The sequence below is a fragment of the Lactuca saligna genome, chromosome 5 (genome assembly GCF_052625555.1).
Source record: "Lactuca saligna cultivar CGN05327 chromosome 5, ASM5262555v1, whole genome shotgun sequence".
In the NCBI taxonomy this organism is placed as follows: domain Eukaryota; kingdom Viridiplantae; phylum Streptophyta; class Magnoliopsida; order Asterales; family Asteraceae; genus Lactuca; species Lactuca saligna.
In genome coordinates, this window is record NC_136421.1 from 253,731,803 (window position 1) to 253,740,444 (window position 8,642).

General features: G+C 32.8%; 4 non-coding genes across 4 annotated transcripts; 1 reads left to right on the forward strand and 3 right to left on the reverse strand.

Moving 5' to 3' along the window:
- The first annotated feature begins 5,390 nt into the window (after positions 1-5,390).
- On the forward strand, positions 5,391-5,462 carry TRNAG-UCC (transfer RNA glycine (anticodon UCC)). The gene has a single exon. It is a non-coding gene; the product is annotated as a tRNA-Gly (tRNA).
- A 1,243-nt stretch (positions 5,463-6,705) lies between these two features.
- TRNAP-UGG (transfer RNA proline (anticodon UGG)) lies at positions 6,706-6,777 on the reverse strand. The gene has a single exon. It is a non-coding gene; the product is annotated as a tRNA-Pro (tRNA).
- Positions 6,778-7,616: 839 nt separating this feature from the next.
- On the reverse strand, positions 7,617-7,688 carry TRNAP-AGG (transfer RNA proline (anticodon AGG)). The gene has a single exon. It is a non-coding gene; the product is annotated as a tRNA-Pro (tRNA).
- A 360-nt stretch (positions 7,689-8,048) lies between these two features.
- On the reverse strand, positions 8,049-8,120 carry TRNAP-UGG (transfer RNA proline (anticodon UGG)). Its single transcript has one exon. It is a non-coding gene; the product is annotated as a tRNA-Pro (tRNA).
- Positions 8,121-8,642: the final 522 nt, after the last annotated feature.

Here is an 8,642-nt window from a genome sequence, read left to right on the forward strand (position 1 = left end):
ATCACGAATCTATGACATTTATGATTGATTTGGCTACACATGAGTGATTGATATGACTTCCAAAATTTTAGTTCGGAATGTCATTCGAGAATAGAACTCTAGAATGGCATGGAATCCGGAATGAACAACAATAAATAAGAGAGTGGAATTATAGAACCTTTAGAACTCTAGAATGACAGTAAACCAACCCCAGTCGTGGACTATACAAGAAAGATCACACTCGGTCAGTCTTGGATAATAATTGAGGATGATTTGGTTGTCCTCATGTTGTCACATATAATGTACTGATTGCGATGAGCATGCTTGAAAAACATTTTTCATTATGAGTTATCTGTTACACATTATCAAACTAAACAAGAACTGAAGCCTAAGTTTCTAGACATATGGTTGAAGGTGAATAATTTTTTCAAAATTTATCACAAGATCGACAAAGATGAAGAAGTAATTTTGCAGCTCGAAAGGGTGGAATACCTACAAAAAAATAGCGAGGTTCATTTTCCATATAAACATGCTTGGGATATTTTTGAAGATGTCTCATATTTTTAAATTATGTATTTTGTTATTTTTATCTTTAATAATGTTATGATACTTCCAAATTATGTTTTTTTTGTTCTATTTTTGTAATATGTGACAAATATTAAGGAAATAATAATAATTTCCATTAGTTATTGCAAATCGATTACAAACATAATTAATTGTGATTATGTAGACAAATAAAACGGTCATCAATGAGTCTAGTATTTCCCATTTAGATGGAAGGGGAAAAGGGTGCACATTTCAGGTATGGTAGGTAGTTCGAAACATATCAACCTCATAATATATCTTAACTATATTGCCTAATTCAGTGGTGTTTGAATAATGTGATATTGAAATAGCATGATTGCATGCAATACACATATTGCGCCATTTCCCACATGAACATGCTGGATTATGTGTTTAAGCTCGTAACTATAATTGGTATGTACTTGACCCGATAATAGCAGAGTCCATTTGGGTTGTAACATTCTGGAACAATTTGATATGATGGATATTTGAGGAAGAGGTTATTGTGATTTATTAATATATTATAAGTATAATATATTAATTGAGAAATCGTATTGTTTAATTAGTATTGATCAAGAATTAATTTGGTATTAATTTAGTGATCAAAAGAAACTGATTAAAGTTGTAGGGACTGATTAGGTAAATTAGTAATACTTCTAGTTGGGCTCATGATTCATGTTGATTAGAGTTGGACTAAACCTATGTGAAAGTCTAAGAAGGTTTAGCCCAAAAGACTAAGAAACATGAAGAGTCATTAGGGTTTGCATGGTTGTAATCCTAAGCTATAAAAGAAGTCCCTAACACCCTAAAATCGCCCCCCCATGCACACTAGAGTTGTAGCTAGCCGATTTTGATCTCCCAAACCTCTCTCTCAAATCCATTCGCTTGTTCTTGGTTTGTTATAAGACATTTGAGGCATCACACTTGAGGTGCTAGGCTCCTAAAGGTCAAAGACAAGCAAGCTACTACATAAGGTAATCTTCTAACTGTTTTTATGATTTAAATGTTATCTTGCATGCTAGTTTAGGCTTTATGCTTTGGAAAACAATGTTACATGTATAATTAGAGAAAAACTTAGATCCAACGCATTGAGGTTGTATGTGCACTATAGGAATGTTATAGTATATAAAACCCATCACATGTATGGGGGTTCGGATCTACAACACAAGTTGTTTTAAAATCAAAACTTGAAAAATGTCAGACTAGAATGGAGACGAGGTATCGGGCAGGATCTTTGTTGATTGCCACCAAACAGACTTTTACATCCTCCTCTAAAGCATCATCTCAGCATACTGGGTTAGTACAGTAGTCAACCTCTCTAAAAAGTAAATATTATCATTTATGGTTATGATACAAGTAAAACATTTCAATATTTTACAGTATTTTACCTCCCATGAAATTGAGTTCGACAAAAATCCGTTGAATGTAGTCACGAATTGCCTCAGTAAGCGTTATTATCAGTACATTGCGTTGATTAACCGATAACACCAACATAAAATATAGAATATCAATTTTGAGTACATTCCAACAGATGTTAGGGAAATAGGCTCTTGCCCATTTCGCATGTCCGATGTTGACAAGTACCTCATGTGCATCATGGATTAGCCGAATAAAGTTTTGTTTAAAATAAGACATAGTATATGAGTTAGATGCCATCCAGAGCAAAGGTTCCATTGTTCTGTTTCCATCACATCCAATAGCCACAAAACAGACTTGGAAATGATCCATCACACCAATTTTGATGTTCTTGTAATTATGAGGGTTGTCTAAGGTTGTGTATGTAAACAAGCAGATCGGTAACACTTTCTTCGTACCCACTCTTTTAGAAACTCATCTTGAGGGAGTTATAGGAGATAATTACGGATAACCACAAGTAAGTGTCTAACTACATGCCGTAAGAAAATTTAGGGTTTGTGGTGGAGATCTGGATACCAACTTGGATCGTGAGAACACTTTCCGAACTGATATTTCTACCATATGTCTGGGTTGCAAGAAATCCAGCCTAGGATAATCCAAGTGGACACTTACGATACTAGACACAAAAATCGTAAGCCAAAATGTTAGAAGGATTCTGTGAAAGTTTGAAAAAAACAAGAGCTAAATTTCGTGTCTATCTTCTGAGAAGGAAGAATTGTTTATATAATAAATGGAATTAGAGTTTCATTAGGTTGGGCCATCATAAGTTGCTTTGGAAGCAAGTTAGGGTAATTTAGATTTGAATGAGAATTTAGGATTACCAAAACTGATGAGTTTCGTTACTTTTACCATAATCACCCTCAAGAATCCTAATTTCCCACTAAGTTCCCATATGTAAAATTCGGACCCCAGCCAGGGGGACCCCGCTAGGGGCGATGCCCCTTTAGAAACCCCGGATCCAGGGGCGTTGTCCCGGACCCCCGACTTATCATCGAACCGGCTTCTAATCTGATCTTATACATGTGTGCACTTCGTACAAAACCCGAACATACATTACAATATAAATTATGAAACCCCTTAGCCCACATGCAATGTTTTGAAAACCGGACCGGACATCGAACCGGTCGTCTTACTGGGTTGATGGTTCAATTGGTTTGACCGGTCGGACTGTCCTAAAAACCGGATGAACCGGACGACGTCATATATATATATATATATATATATATATATATATATATATATATATATATATGTATGTATATATATTATTATTATTATTATTAACATTATTTTTGAACTTAAAAAATGAAACAACACCTTCCAAAATTCTAAATCTAATCATTTATATGCTAATCTTTTCTCAAAATTTTGTAATTAATCGTAATGAAAAAAAAGTATATATATATATATATATATATATATATATATATATATATATATATATATATATATATATATATATATATATATATATATATATATATATATATATATATATACTTTTGGTCAATGTAGAAGAGAAGTCCTCAAATTGATCCTTCACGTATCCACGTCGACAAAAAAACAAAAATTGAGGCTTTAGAGGGGGTTATAAAAAAAAGGGGTGATGGGTTTTTCAAAATGCAAACAATTGGATCTACCTTTAAGGAGTGGATTTTGTAGTTTAAATTTTATAATTAAAAAATTTCGGTCAGTTTCTTTTTTTTTTCGGTTTGACCAGCCCGCTTTTTATCGGTTTTTGGTTTTGAAAAAAACGAGAGCTAAATTTCGTGTCTATCTTCTGAGAAGGAAGAATTGTTTATATAATAAATGAGATTAGAGTTTCATTAGGGTTGAGCCATCATAAGTTGCTTATCAGGGTAATTTAGATTTGAATGATAATTTATGATTACCAAAACTGATGAGTTTCGTTAGTTTTATCATAATCACCCTCAAAAATCCTAATTTCCCACTAAGTTCCCATATGTAAAATTCGGACCCCAGCCAGGGCCTTTGCCCCTTGGACCCCGCTAGGGGCACTGCCCCTTTAGAAACCCCGGATCTAGGGGCGTTGTCCCCGGAGCCCCGACTTATCATCGAACCGACTTCTAATCTGATCTTATACATGTGTGCACTTCGTACAAAACCCGAACATACATTACAATACAAATTATGAAACCCCTTAGCTCACATGCAATGTTTTGAAAATCGGACCAGACATCGAACCGGTCGTCTTACCGGGTTGATGGTTCAATTGGATTAACCGATCGGATAGTCCTAAAAACCGGATGAACCGGACGACGTCATATATATATATATATATATATATATATATATATATATATATATATATATATATATAATATTATTATTATTATTATTTTAGAACTTTTAAAATGAAACAACACCTTCCAAAATTCTAAATCTAATCATTTATATGCTAATTTTTTCTCAAAATTTTGTAATTAACGGTAATTAAAAAAAAGTATATATATATATATATATATATATATATATATATATATATATATATATATATATATATATATATATATATGCTTTTGGTCAATGTAGAAATCCTCAAATTGATCCTTCAGGTATCCCACGTCGACAAAAAAAACAAAAGTTGAGTCTTTAGAGGGGGTTATAAAAAAAAGGGGTGATGGGGTTTTCAAAATGCAAACAATTGGATCTACCTTTAAGGTGTGGATCTCCTAAACCATTTTGTAGTTTAAATTTTATAATTAAAAATTTTCGGCCGTTTTTTTTTTCCGGTTTGACCAGCCCGGTTTTTATCGGTTTTTGGTTGAACCGCCAGTTCTTAACCGGTTTGATTACAAGCGGTTTTCAGGCTTAAGAAAACCGATGCACTAACAGGTTACCGGTTCAACGGTCGGTCCGGTCCGGTTTTCAAAACCATGCTCACATGTTAAATTCAGTTACATAAGATGGCATGGTAACACTAAAATCACCAACACACATGGTAACTTTTATATATAGGGGATAAATTTTGATGTTTTATAATCCGAAATAACTGTCTCGAATGTGTCTTCGTGACTTCGTATTATCACTTCAAAATACTAATTTGACAATTGTACATAAATTCTTGTTTCGGACATGGATACTTCAGAATTTAAGTATGAAATGTAAGGACATTCGTGTTTTGGACCAAAGCTCCGAAATGAATAATCGGAATGCTATATTCTGAAGAAAGTGATCATTTTACAAAAATAAATAAATAAATAAATAAAAGTTGGTTATTATTATTAAAATATCCATTTATATGGGTTAAATTACTCAATTTCTCTAAATTTTAAGAGGCTTCTATGGAATTAAGAGAATTTTTTTATACCCTACCACAATTTTAAAAATTCAAACTTTTCCGTAAAGGTAAGAGGCTAACAAACAGCCCTAAGAGATAAGTTTACTGATCTAGCCCTAAATGTCAAGCGGCGTTTGTAGTCCAACGGTTAGGATAATTGCCTTCCAAGCAATAGACCCGGGTTCGACTCCCGGCAAACGCATTTTTTATTTTTAAAAATCGACCTTTTTTGGATAATTAAGGAACCGCTCAAACTCCAACTTCAGTTTTCTCACTTGCCACCCGATAAAAAATCAATTTTGTTTTCTATCTTCCTTGAAAATAATGTTCCATATTCCATTGATGTAGATTTCAATCGATCTTTCTGGATAGTTTTCATCGGAACCCCTTTTACAGAGAGTTGTAATTTCCATTAATCAAAAAAAAGTTTTACTTAGATTAGCTGGTAAACTAGCAGCAATATATTTTCTTTTTGCTGCTGTCTTACTCCGGCTACAACCAGACACTTATAGAAGGTTAGAAACAGTTATTTTCATGTTTAAGGTTTTACTTTCTCGGTAAATATGAAATGGTTTATTTTTCGTTTTCTGTGTGGATAGAAAGTATATAAAATCGAATGAGTTATTTTCGAGTTTTATAATGGTTGCGAGGGTGAGTTTCATCAAGTTGTACTGCTAACTATGTTGAATTCTATTATATGGAAATGTAAACTATTATACGAAGGTTAGTCATATTAGAAGTCAAGAACTATTGTTTTCATAATCTATCAGCAATTCAAGATGTTGAATGTAAAACTTATTGTCCTTTATGTTATTAGACTGATACTGCTACAATGGTTTTATGCCATGGGAACCCTAATTTCGACTCCTGCATGAACTGGTGAGAGGGATTATGGCAAAAAAGTACAAGATTCACTCCTAAGTCCTAAGGACATATTGGATTGAGGAAGATCCATACTTGATACATACAGTATTACGTGCCAAAAGGCAACAACACAACAGGTATCTATTGTTTAATTCACATCTTGATGATTTCATTATATGGTTTTGGACCTTTTGGTTTACAGTTTAAATATACGCTCATAAGCCTAGGAAATTATGTTTTTGTTGTATGGTTATCTTTGGAAAATATTTGCGGATTCCTTTACATAGTGAGAATAGTTTTCAACACTCTTTTTTTCCCTCGATTCTCAACAAATAGCCATATGAAATATGAATAGAATGACCACAAAACATATGGCTTTCATACCTGTTTAAATAAAAAGCGTCCATAACTGGCCATGAGTTGAACTTATAGACAATGACTTTATATGAGAAAAAATTCGTATTTATATGTTAGTTCTGTAGGCATATTATATCACTTTTGTAGGTAGATGTGTTTACAAAACAAAAGTACTTAGAGTTGACTTTAATAAAACGAATTGGTTTAGTTGTAAAGGAAAGTAAGGGGCATTCCGAGAATCGAACTCGGTACCTCTCGCACCCAAAGCGAGAATCATACCACTAGACCAAATGCCCATCTTGTTGTTGATTCTATTGCATTTATACCCATTCATACTATATGCAATTTGTTGTTGATACTATTGCATTTATACACATTCATACTATATGCAATTATTCAATCATTTAAATGTCATACACACACAGAAAAATAAAATAATTGCTAGCATAAAGATATCTTATTCTGATAGTCAGTTACATATTTTCACCAAGTTGGTGCTTAAAAGCATCTTCACAAAGAGTTATGTATAATTAAATATTTGCTTATTCTGGCGATCAAGTTCATGTGCTTTTCATGAAGCTGCATCATTTCAATATTTCTGCATATTAACAAATGTATGTATCTGCCCATGAGTTGGCATTTATTGTCTGAAATATGTGACTTTGAGTTTGAGGTGCTTCCAGGTGTTTTTTGGACTTTTATGTTTTTCTACACAACTCTAGTTTAGAATTCACTACTGGAACCGAGTGACCATAATTTAAGGCTACAGTCAGTATGTGAATTAAGGTTGTCACTTGCTGTCCTAATTTTGCTTTGCAAACCTCATTTGGAAGAATATCTATTTGCTTTGAAAATTCTAATACTTATTATATTAATCTTCAAACTAGTATAGTCTAGTTTCCTTCAGTTACTCTATAGTTTCTTGGTTTATGTGGAAGTATAGCTAGAATGCTGTAATAGTATATGCTTTTGGCTTTTCTGCTTCATTTTACCTGATGTTCTTTTTTCACGACGTGTGATATATGTATTTGGGGTTTGGTGTTGCGTGGTGTCATTGAATTGAAATAAGTGAAAGTATGTTTCTATATCTTGCATTTAATTTTTCTCAAAAAATAGAAAAATGAGTTAAATTGTTGGGGCATTCCGAGAATTGAACTCGGGACCTCTCGCACCCTAAGCGAGAATCATACCACTAGACCAAATGCCCATTTTGTTAATCCATACTGTTATTGCATTTTATAGTCATTCATACTTTATGCAGTTAGTTAATAGTTATATAAATGCAGTGGGTCCATAATAGAAGTAAAAGTAAGTTGTAGCAGAAAGATAATCTTATTCTGTAGGCAATTGCATATTATATTTTCACCAAGTTGGTACCTAAAAGGCTAAAACTATATTTTTTCAGATGTGAAAGCACATGTTTTATGGTATATAATGTGTTCGTAGATCTGTTTCAAGAAGTCCAGTTGACTTTAGTGTATATCAGCAGTAGAATATTAAATTAAACAAAATAGATGCACTTAATTTTATATATAAAGTGTATTGATTACGTTGAAGAAAAAGATTGGGGGCATTCCGAGAATCGAACTCGGGACCTCTCGCACCCAAAGCGAGAATCATACCACTAGACCAAATGCCCGCTTCTTTCATATGTCTTTTTTTTTTCTTATAAGTTGTTTTCAATTATGAGTTTATTGACATCACAATATAAGAAGTATGTGACACCAGTGAATTTCAGGTGATTCTTCTACATATGATTTTAGACTAATATGTTTCATACTCCTGTGTAGAATCAATGTCGTTTTATACCTTAATACATCATGCACATTTGGTTCATCTTTGTGTACTTTCATCCATTTTGTATTTTATATATTGCTTTAGTAAGCAAAAGAGTTCAACTTATTTCGACACAGTGAATCGTAAAATGGAAATTAGAAAAATTAATGCTCCTTACAGAAATCATGAAATTTTAACGATATGGGAGTAAGCAATTAAACATAACTACTAAGGTTACCCTTGTATGTGATTTAAAACCGGCTTCTAACATGTATTTTTATTTCTTCATATTGGATTGTTGAAAATGTAGCTTGAGTTATCATTTTTTGTGACCCTTAAGACTGGCTGTTGGAATAAACACTACAAGAAAAATCTTGAATAACTA